This window comes from Hyaena hyaena, unplaced genomic scaffold (genome assembly GCF_003009895.1).
Source record: "Hyaena hyaena isolate Hyena2069 unplaced genomic scaffold, ASM300989v1 scaffold_365, whole genome shotgun sequence".
Taxonomy (NCBI): Eukaryota; Metazoa; Chordata; class Mammalia; order Carnivora; family Hyaenidae; genus Hyaena; species Hyaena hyaena.
The window spans coordinates 1,795,294-1,807,700 of NW_024080997.1; positions in this window are offsets into that span (position 1 = coordinate 1,795,294).

Genomic DNA, 12,407 nt, shown 5'->3' on the forward strand with positions numbered 1-12,407 from the left:
GTATTCAGAATTTTTTAATAAAGTTAAAATATATCCATTGGTTGAAAGTTACCCTGAGTAATACAACAGAACATCTCACATCAGGCTGACATTGAAATCTATCTTTTAGGAACAATTCATGAGAACCATAAAACTCTTGGATTTTCACACTGTAATTATTACCCTTGGATTGCACTTGTTTGGACTTCCACAAATTTTAAACCTTGAGACAGTAAAAATTTCAAAAAAGTGATTTTATATATAGTAAGTTATACATTGATTTCATTTCAGTCATACAATATTATTATTTTCATAGTCAATGAAAACATCAATCTAACCATCAAAGTTACCTATCCTATTGAAAGTCCAAGCTAATATAATTATAGCATTATAATAAAATATTATACATTTTTTAAATAAACAAAAATCAATTTCAATTCAAAGTAGAGTTTCTTTTTTAATTTTTTAAAGTTTATTTATTTTGAAAGAGAACAGAGACAACATGATCAGGGAGGGGCAGAGAAAGAGGTAGAGAGAGAACATCCCAAGTAGACTCCACGTTGTCATGGCAGAACCAGACGCAGGGCTTGAACTCACAAAACTGTGAGATCATGACCTGAGCTGAAACCAAGAGTCAGGAGCTCAACGGACTGAGCCACCCAGGTTCCCCAACCAGGGTTGCTTGATCATATCCTTGGTTCCTCAGAGAACATAACGAGATAGACCATCTGGCAGGCTGAAGGACTACTGCGCTGTAATAGGGCCAGCTTTGAATTTTACTTGACTTCTTGAAGCTATTGTGAATTTTTACTTTATGCAACTTACAAAGGAAAAACTGAACTATGTTTTGTAATATTTTTGTCTAGGCTTTGAAATACAGCAGACTGTTGATTTGGAAGATTCCCCAGACATAGCTGCAGAGAATAAAAGATCTCTAAATTTAAATTCCAAAGCATGCCCACTGTGCTGGACAGTGCAGCCGCAGTTCCAGTATACCAGGGTCAAACCTTCCACCGCAAGTCGTATCATCGACTCTCAAGAACTCTCGACTCTGTGAGCCTCCCTAATATCGGAGCTAGACTTAGCCTATTCAGTAGGAGGGTACCCGTGGCAGTCACATTTTTTTTTTTAAGTTTCTTCACACTCAGCATAGAGAAATTTAAAAAAATTTTTTTTTAATGTTTATTTATTTTTGAGAGACAGAGTGCGAGTAAGGGGAGGGGCAGAGAGAGAGGCAGACACAGAATCTGAAGCAGGTTCCAGGCTCTTAGCTGTCAGCACAGAACTGGACACAGGGCTCCAACTCACACACTGTGAGATCATAACCTGAGCCAAAGTCAGACACTTAAGTGACTTAGCCACCCAGGCGCCCCAGCAGAGAGAAATCTTTAGAGGTACTGTGCTGTTCTCAACTATTCTAAAGTCTCAGATCAAATCTAAAAGAAATTCAAAGAACATATAAATTGGGAAAAACAAAAACAGAATGCAAAAAGAAGAAGAAGAAGAAGAAGAAGAAGAAGAAGAAGAAGAAGAAGAAGAAGAAGAAGAAGAAGAAGAAAAGAAAAGAAAAGAAAAACCAAAACTCAGCTAACTAACTAAACTGACAATTTGGTTCCAGTTCAGCAACAGAAACAACAAAGGTAAAGACAACGCTCATATCTTACAGAAGAGACATAAGCAATAGAGGCTATAAAGTAAGGCAATTAAAACATGTTAAGCCCAATAATTGCATCCCACAGTTTTAAAAGCTTAGTAGTTATGCACTGCCTTGTGAATTGAATCCAACCACTGCTTGGATTGATGTTGAAGGACCTCCAGGATTTGGCGACAATCTACTTTTCCACCCTCATTACACCAGAATGCTTTCTAAAATGTTCAGAATTAAATCCATATTCCCCAGAATGTGTCATCTTAACTCATACCTCACTGATTTTCTAATGCACTGTCCTATGCACCAGAGGATATTAACATTCCAGGATGAGAAGCTGAGAAGTGGAAAGGGAAAAAAACCTCAAGGTCTAGTCTTGGACTCTCATTAACTAGTTACTAGTTTTTGTTGTTTTAAGTTTATTTATTTTGAGAGAGACAGATATAGCACAAGTTGGGGAGGGGCAGAGAGAGAGGGAGACAGAGAGACAGAGAGACAGAGAATTCCAAGCAGGCTCTGCACTGCCACCTCAGAGCCCGATGCGGGGCTCTAACCCACCTCGCCAGGAGATCATGACCTGAGCTGAAACAGAGTCTGACTCTGAACCAACTGAGCCACCCAGGCACCCCTCTTGTACCTTTCTTGTCACCAGTTCCCCATCTGAAAAATGAAACCAGACTTGACTAGTGGTTGTTTTGTTTGTTTTCCCTTTTTTTTTTTAATGTTTTATTTACTTTTGAGAGAGAGACAGAGTTGCAAGCAGGGGAGGGGCAGAGAGAGAGAGGGAGACAGAGAATCCAAAGCAGGATCCAGGCTCCTAGCTGTCAGCACAGAGCCCATTGCAGGGCCCAAACCCACAAACCCTGAGATGGTGATCTGAGCCGATCGGATGCACAACTGACTGAGCCATCCAGGTGCCCCTTGTTTGTCTTCTTTTTAGCTTGTGACACTGGTTTGTATAACAGGCAAATATGGAGCTCTTCTGGTAGAAGAGTGGTCATATGGGCAGTTATGGGCTGTAAGGTTTAAAATCCAAGACTGGTCGGTATGAGTCCTCCAGTCCTTCTCTTCTGATTATACTTTTACAGTATTAATTAGCATTACTGGAGCAGCTGGGTGACAGTCAGATCTGACTCTTGATTTTGGCTCAGGTCATGATCTCATGGTTGGTGGGATTGAGCCCTGTACCTGGCTCCATGCTGACAGGGCAACTGCTTAGGATTCTCTTTCCCTCTCTCCCTGCCCTTCCAACCTGCCCCCCCCACCCCCCGCCGCCATACATGCATGCATGGATGTTCTCTCTTTCAAAGTAAATAAACTTTAAAAATTTAGCATTACTCTTTCTTACTCTTTTTGAAGCACTTGCTTTCTCCCTGAAAGCACTATAGTTTCATCATATCTTCAAGTTTTCCTATCACCTTGCCTTTGGGTTGTATTTGTATGCAGTGTGCTCTCATTTGCTCTGTCTACCTCTAAATGGCCTGGGATTGTTACAGTCTCCTGGAAGCCTTCAGTTTCCTGTGTCAGAAGAAATCCTCCTCCCTAAACTTACGAAAGACTGTGTTCTTTTCCACTGCTTTAATTTGCATATTAACTAATACACAAATAACTAATTATTTGTGTATATGTTTTCTGATCTGCTAGCTTGTAGACTCCTTTATGGACAGAATAATATTTTAGTAATCTATAGCAGGAAATAATAAATTGCTTTTCCACAGCCCTCAAAATCGTTGGATCTAACAGAAACTGATGCCATACATCCCAGAAGATCAAATGAATGTAACTTATAGTTATCATAATTGTTTTAATGTAGGTTAGGGTCTGGAATGAGTCACACCCTCTATGGTAAACTAAGACTCACCCTGGTAAAATTTCCTTTAGGGTCACCTCTGGACCAGATGGTAGTGCCTTTGAGCAAATAAAAAAGAGGCACCCCTCTTGGTGGATGTAGCCCAGTTACAGGGCTCACACTGGAGAAGTCAAGTGCAGGCTGGAGTGTTTGTAGAGAGCAAAGCCTGTACAACTTGCACAATTTTGTATGCTGACCTTGTACGTTTCCTAGGTAACTAGTGAGAAATTTAACTGGTAGAGAGTGCAATATTCTCCTGTGCAATAATCAATTCTCTATCCCAAGAGTGCCTTTTAGAGCTTCCAGATAAAGCTTGAGCTCTTCATTTACAAACCACAATTAAGGTGGGGTGTGGTACTGTCTTCAGTTGCAGGGAAGGGTAAGGAGCGGGTACTGGATTGCAGGGTGGACCAGGTTGAAAGAGGAGACTATGTAAAGGGATTGATGCAAGCAGCCATGAGTGAGGGAGCAAGAGAATTTGTCAGTCTCTTCTAGAAGGCTCTAGTCTTTATCCTGCAAGATCAGAAATGACTCCCATACCTGATCTGGTAAATTTTACTCTGCCCCATTATAAACAAACTTGTATAATTCTACTAGGTCAGTGGCTGATCCTGGAAATTTGGTTCAGCAGGATTCACTTGGGTAAAATAATGTCCAATTAGAAACAGGTGAGTTGGCACCAGTCAGAGTGGCTAAAATGAGCAAATCAGAGGACTCTAGATGCTGGCGAGGATGTGGAGAACTGGGCACCCTCCTACACTGTTGGTGGGAATGTAAACTGGTGCAGCCTCTCTGGAAAACAGTGTGGGGATTCCTCAAAAAATTAACACTAGAACTCCCCTATGACCCAGCAAGAGCACTGCTAAGAATTTACCCAAGGGATACAGGAGTGCTGATGCATAGGGGCACATGTACCCCAATGTTCATAACAGCACTCTCTACAATAGCCAAAACATGGAAAGAGCCTAAGTGTCCATCAACAGACGAATGGATCAAGAAGATGTGGTTTATCTATACAATGGAATACTACATGGCAATGAGAAAAAATGAAATCTGGCCATGTGTAGCAACATGGATGGAACTTGAGGGTGTTATGCTGAGCGAAATAAGTCAGGCAGAGAAGGACAGATACCATATGTGTGCACGTATAGGAGGATTAGGAGGAACTTAACGAAGGACCACGGGGGAGAAGAAGGGGAAAAATAGTGAGGGAGAGAGAGGGAGGCAAACCATGAGAGACTCTTGAATACTGAGAACTGAGAGCAGATGGGGTGGGGGGAGGGGAAAGGGATGATGTGCATCAAGGAGGGCACTTGTGGGGATGAGCACTGGGTGTAATATGGAAACCAACTTCACAAACTTTTAAAAAAATAAATAAAAGAGAAAAAAACCAGGTGAGCTGGACATGTCCTCACTCCTATTGATATGGGGAACATAGGCAAAGGAAAAAAATTAAATTTCCTTATAACATACTGCCCATTGACAGGTCCTTGAATCGGGGAGAGTAACCTTCCTCTAGGAACTCAACTGCCTCAGTGTCAATTCTTTGTTCACGGCAAAAGGTGATCTTAGCTTAACATTATCCCAACCTTCAGAATCCCATAAGTCTCCTTTAACATATAAAAATTCCTTTGGAACCTTCCTTTATCTCTATTCCCAAGATATGTGTTAGCAATCATCAAGCATATGGTCCACTGATACATCATCTGAAGGGTCACATGACTAAGTTTTACTAGACAATAATAAATGACCTTTTCCTAACTATAGGTAGCCCCCTCAAGGTCCTGGAAAACTTACAAATTCTTTGGAGACTTATGCTATCCCTAACCTCTTCCCAACTTGAAAGTATATAATCTGTCACCCCTCACAACCCAAGTGCAGCTCTTCCTGCCCACAGGTCCTGAAATTATATTTAATAAAACCACCTTTTTACACTGAAAATGTCTCAAAAATTGTTTCTTGATCATTCACTCCAGACCCCAATGTTTTCACATCACTCTCACCACATGGCTCAGTCACTAGTGGTTATCTACATGGACTTGAAGACCCAAAGGCCAAAAGTAGCAGAGGTGACTCCATTCAACAGAAAGGCCACATATTATCTTAAACATCTTTTGTTGAAGGTAAGAGTAGACACCCCTCATATTGCCTGAGGTTCAATAAACTTTTCCTCAATGAATTAATGAGCCTAGGTAAACTAGCTATCTTATGCATTCTAGTGTTTATAAACTATGGCATAATTGAACTCTGATTTCTTCCAGGATTGAGTAGACAACTTTAAACATAAACTGAATCTTTTACTTTAGAATTAGAAGTTTTCTCAGGATATATTCCTGGTCTAGGTTAATAGCCACACCCACTAGGATGTTCAGTCATTGTAGCTAGAAATTTTTGTCATGGATATTTCCCTTCCTTTTCCCTCCCACCTTAATCCTTACTTTAAATTCTTCCATGTAAACTTGCTTTAAATTCTTCATAGACTCCTCATCACCCAGCATAGGGTATCTCACCCTGGGATTTACAACCACCTACATCAGAATTATTTGGCCACTGTTTAAAAAAGAAGCCAATTAAATACACATGGCCCCACAGTTTAGGCACCCTGAATCTGAATTGCTGTGGTTTTGGATTAAGAATTTCAGGGGCGCCTGGGTGGCTCAGTTGGTTAAGTGTCTGACTCTTGATTTCTGTTTGGGTTATGATCTCGTAGTTTGGTTCTCAAGATCGAGACCCATGTCAGACTCTGTGCTCAGAGCCTGCTTGCGATTCTCTCTCTCCCTCTCTCTTTGCCCTCCCCCTACTCTCAGAGTAAAAAAAGAATAAAAACAAATAAAAAGGAATCTAAGAGCCATTGCTTGCTCTTTCATCCTTTTAAACCCCATCCACCTTTCTTCCCTAGCCTCCATCTCTTTCTCATCCTGGTTCCATTCTTCACAGCCTTAGTTTCCTGTTTAAAATATCTACTAATCTCTGTGTCATATACTCCGACTCACCTCTGAAACTCAGTAAAAATGTTGCCAAAAATGCTTCTAATGCAAGCAAGTCATCAATGTGATCTCCCTATGACTTCCTACTCATCTGTGTGTTACTTGGCAAGCATTTAACATACACTCGTTAGATGAATGAATGAATGGTGTTGATCAGTTCCAGTGCTTCAGAACAGCTTATGGAAAACACTCTTAGAGTTAGCCTTTCTGATTTGTCAACCTAATTTTTCTCAAAGCCATAAACAATCCATTAATCACACTAACATGATAGAATTGAGTGAAGGAACTATTGCCTAATGCCTTCTGTTCCCTTTCCTCTTACCATGGACCCAGTGAGCAGTCTCTTCTATAATCCAAGAACCATAGGTAATTTATAAACTTTCTTCTTTTAATAGGTATTACCTGCTGCTGGGTTTGCTAATTTCTTTAAATGTTATGGTTACATTATATATTAGTAACTTTCCAATAGTTCCAAATAAATCACCCACTTGTTATCACAAGCCAATTACTTTCAGTAAGAGCTTGAGATTGCCAAATATAAGCAAATAATAATAAACACGCAACAAAAACTTCAGGACATCAAAACTGAAGCAAAAAAATATTTGATAATAATATACATATATAACTTACTTTTGACAAGAGGATTTTAAGCAAAACTCTTATGCACCTTTGCTATATTCTCTTTTCTAAATGATACATATTCACCAAGATTTTGTGGTTATTACTCCATTATGACCATGCTTGTGAACTTGCTATTAAATCTTAGACTATCAAAATCTAAATTGGAAGTTGAGCTGTACACCATGACACCACTTCAACATTTCCTCTGACCTAATCTAGATAACATTCCAATGTCATGAATCACTTTGGCAGTGTTTTGACTGTTGCCTTTTCTCAATTGCATTTGCAGCCTAAAAGTGCTTTTGTTTGACCAATCCAATCTTTTCAACTTTCACTTGCTAACAATAGCTGATTGCTCTCGTCAAAAACTCATGTCACAATAACTATGCACTAAATTCCTAACCTGGTTGATAGTTTCCTATGAAGAACTATTGGAACTGAAACAACCCTGCTGTGGAATATAAGTATTTTAAAAATTAGCTTAAAATCGGTGACAGCATCTCCTTGTTAGCTCTCCTTTCTTTTTCAGAAAGTTTCCTATTGTATTTCTTGTGAGTGGATTAGCTATGAGATAGTCTGCATTTCCAACACCCTTCACAAATAAGGTCTTGTAAACTAAAGGAGCAAAATAAGTGTTTACAAGCTTTTGAAGCACACAGAAGGTAATTTCTATTTTTGGCTGCAATATTAATTATTATTCTAGGAACTATATGTTAATACCTGCTTCTCTGGGCACCAGCCTGGTTGCATTATTCTCTCATTTATACACAAGAAAATTGTGTAGAGAGGGGCGCCTGGGTGGATCAGTTGGTGAGGCATCAGACTTCGGCTCAGGTCATGATTGCACAGTTCGTGGGTTCGAGTCCCGCGTCGGGCTCCGTGTTGACAGCTAGCTCAGAGCCTGGATCTTGTTTCAAATTCTGTGTCTCCCTCTCTCTCTGACCCTCCCCTGCTCATGCTGTCTCTCTCTCTCATAAATAAATAAAACATTAATTTTTTTAAAAAAGAAAATTGTGTAGAGAATTTTTTTCCAATTTTCATGCAGTCAATAGAAAAGTTACAGATTAAATACTGTGTTTTAACTACTGCTCTATTCATGAACCATTTTTATATAGTTTTTGTTTTCATTTTTTTCTAAACAGTTCTAGCATTAGAAGTTAAATAGTTCTTCTCTGTTCTGAGATGTAGTAAAAATTTTTGCATAAGGAGCAGTGACCTAGTCTGTGACGAAAAGAATATTTTAGGAAAAATTGTAAGTTAGCTTTGGATTTATTGAGTTTGGCATCAAATATTCTCACCTATTGCTAGACATTCTCAAGATGTATCTAATTTTTAGTTTGGAAAATTCACCTTCCATAACAATAGCCCTAGCATACTCGCAGAATTGGTTGAACAGAACCCATTTCTAGCAGAGATACGTTAGCAGATATTTTGGGATGTGTTTTACACGGGATATTTGTAGATCTTAAATTACAATTCATTGATGTCTATCAATTCAGCTGCTTGGTCATCTTTGCCCAAAATTTATACTCATTCTGAAAAGAGTAAAGAGTTTCTGGAGAGAAGAAAGAGCAGTATTCTGGTTCCTGAGAGGTGAGAGAAACCAAGTAAGAACTCTCATCACAAAACTAGTGCATAATGAAGATAAAGACTGTTTCACAGCTTTTTGAGATTCCTCATATAAGTGGTGTCATAGTGGCAATTATATTGCAATACATAAATGTAACAAATCAACACACAGAACACCTTAAAATTATATAAGGTTAATTATATCTCAATAAAAATAAAATTAATTAATTAATTTGATAAATGTTTCAAAGCAAGGATTTGTATATGTGGGGACAAGGTAGAAATCCATTTACCGAAACCAGAGCTCAAAGTCACAGTAGAATAACACCAGGCTGAGCTTCTGAATTATTTGTTCAAACTTCTTAAATATTTCTTAATTTGTGACAAGATTGGTTTCAGGGGTCTTTGCTTGCACAGTAATCTTGGAGTTAAGTAATCTTAGTTTAAAACAGAATGGATTATGTGGAAACTAATCTGACAATAAACTATTTATAAAAAAAAAATAAAAATAAAAATAAATAAAACAGAATGGAAAGGGGCAGGCCAGTGAGCAGACAGTTGAGCAGAAAGCACCCGCTCAGGTAGTCTGAATGTGTGCATCTTCGCATTTTGTTATTATGGGAAATGGGTACCTTTGTAGGTTTAGAGTCAGTAGCCTTTCTCTCCACTTCCTTTTCCCCTTTCCCAAGCTTCTTAACTTTATACTAATTTCTGTTGTTAGTATTTAAGGAGCAGATCAAATGTAGCTCGTGTTAAGTCTGTTTTTTACATACATTTTTCTCTTTGGACTGTAAGGAAAAGAACAAAAGAAAGTGTTTAAGTTTGTATTTGTGCATACATGTATGTATATGTGTGTGTGTGCACATCAGTATATCAAGGAGAAATGTAAAGGGATTTGTTATATTTCCTAAACTTGGCTTTTTATTTTAAACAAGCTCCTTTTATTTTTCATAAATTAAAATTATAAGGTGGATGTTCTGAAATTTCCCTTCATCATAGACACATGATGTAATCATGTATAACAGTGGTTCTCAATCTTAGCTGTACTAGAACTACCTGGAGAGGCTTTAACACACCCCAGACCAATTATAAAATGGAGGTTGAACCAAGGCAATGGTGTTTTTAACATTCTCATGTGAGTCTGAAGTAAAGCCAAGGCTGAGAATAATGCTTTACGATAGTCATTATTATCCTCATTTTCCATCATCATTAGCACATAATTTTTATTTGATGTTTAATTGGGCAAAGCAGAAAGGTAGATGCCATCTAAGGAAAACTTAAAATGGATGCCTGCTTTGTAGCTCTTTGTAATCTAGAATTTTAGCATTCATTTCTTCCTGTATTCAAGAATGAACATTCAATAAATATTGACTAAAATCTAGATGCTGTGATAGATGATGAACATACAGTGATAAACACAGTAGAAATAGCTTCTGATCACACACAATTTTAAGTCTAGCAGAATGGAAAAACACAGAGAGAGGACCGTAGGATATTGCTAGTTAATTTTCAAGACCTGTGAACCAAGACACATATTTTAAAATTTCCTGGCTATATTCCTGATGTTGACTGAAACCAATCAGCACAACTACCAACAAAACTCTAATGGCTAATACATTAAATAAATTTTTACCTCCTGATGAAAATCTGGGGAAGGGAAGGCATGGATGTACCTTTACTCGATGCAGCAGCAATCATAGGAAAAGGACTAATGAAAACCTGAATCTTTTGTTAGCTGACTGTGTATGGTTCTATAGCCTCCAAAATATTATACGTGGTCATTTAGAGATGTTAAAATGATTATTTCAGATGGAAAATACATTAGATTGATCTATTAGATAGAGACGCACAGAAAATAAATTAGCAAAAAATGTTTAAAGAACTTATAGTGAACGTAGATCTTTTCTTTTTATTATAATGAAATAGTTCTAATTGATTTTTTTTAAAAAGTTTTGATTATGTTTCCTGGTCAAATATCATTAGCATATAATAAAGGTATCATGTGGCATACATCTGTGTCAAAATTACTGTGGGCTTTGGGGTTCCCTCACTGGGACTAATACATAGTTGAGCTAATTAGTCTTCTATTGTTCTTTTAACAGCAAGGCCAATGAGATATTCTTATTTAGAATGGCAACATAAGAATTCTTTTTTCTCCAGCGGTCATATTTTACAGGAGGTAGTTTTTGAACATGATATTTTAAAACCAGGTATCTTTTAATATAGTTAATTTGTAGGTAATTGTAGGACTGCATATGTACATGGTAAATTATGAAAGCTAGAACATTAACGAACAAATTAGAACAAGTTTCTCATCCCCATAGTGAGCATGATAGTGCTAAAAAATCCATAACAATTTTGATGGTTATGGCTGATGCCCTTTTGACTGCTGCAATTTTAAAGATAACTTTAGTCAGCGGGAAAGCATATGTTAAAAGGGAGTAGCTCAAGTGAAACAAATTCTTCCTGCTTTTGTCTCCAAGTGAACTGCACTGTGAAAGGACACACGAGGCGCACGCATTGCCTGAGAGAATTGCAGTATGAGATAAGGTGTCTCTGTCGTAACTGGAAACCTCTTTCTACTGACAGAAATATTAAAAATTGGAAAAGACTGTTAGTTGTTTTTTTTAACAAGTGAAATGAGTCATTTGGGTTTGTTTGTTTGTTTGTTTTCGTTTCTTTGGCATCTTTCATGTGAGTTGTCCTGGTAGATTTCCTAAAAGCTGATGCTAGAAGGCAAATATTGCTACATGAGGAAATTTATGACGACTCAGGTGTGCAAAATTAAGTCCAGCTAAAGCATATTTTTATTTTTTAAAGCACATTTTAAAGCAAAAACCCAAATTTAAGAAACAAATTCATTATTTTTATCTTTTCTATTAAAAGCATTCATTACAGAATGAGAATGGTTTATTGCTTCACTCCTGCACTGCTTTTCAGTGGAGCTACTCTAACAGTATTTGGTGACCCTTTCCCCACCTTTTCCCCTTAGCTTGAAAGATTCTACTCTCTCTTTATATATTTGAGAGTAGAGACAGGTCACTGCTTTCAATTTGTGAAGGTATGTTTTCATGCAATTGAGATATCAAAATATCTGTACATAATGCCAGCTTTCAGTAAAGGTCACATTTTACAGTCAGATCCTGAGAGGAAACGTACAGAATAACTTCTCCACATATTCTCAGTTTTCATAAAGTAGAACATGATATTCTATTACGTAGGTAGAAAAACGTCTTTGGTAAAAATTGCTTTTCCTTATAATGAAAAATACAGTCATCTAGGAACTTAGGATGTATATGTTAATTTGATGAGTATTAAAATATGAAGTACTGGCTCTTTGGAAAAAATACCTTTTGAATATTTAGAATTTTTTACAGGTTTATTTTTTTTAATGTTTATTTTGAGAGAGAGAACGCTCATGGATTTTCAAACAGGGGAGGGACAGAGAGGGAGAGAATCCCAAGAAGCCTCCATGCTGTCAGTGTAGAGTCCAACATAAGGCCCCATCTCATGAATTGTGAGATCATGACCTGAGCCGAAATCAAAAGTCAGACTCTGAACCAACAGAGCCACCCATGCACCCTGAATATTTTGCATATTTGAATTACAAATAATGAAATGAAATGCTTCTCTATGTTTGTGACAGGTTCCAGTGCTTTACATTTTTAATGCTGATTTCCAACACCTGACAGACAAATTTAGTCTACCTTTCTGAATTAGCCTTGACCATGAGTTCTCTCTACTCTTTTTTCCA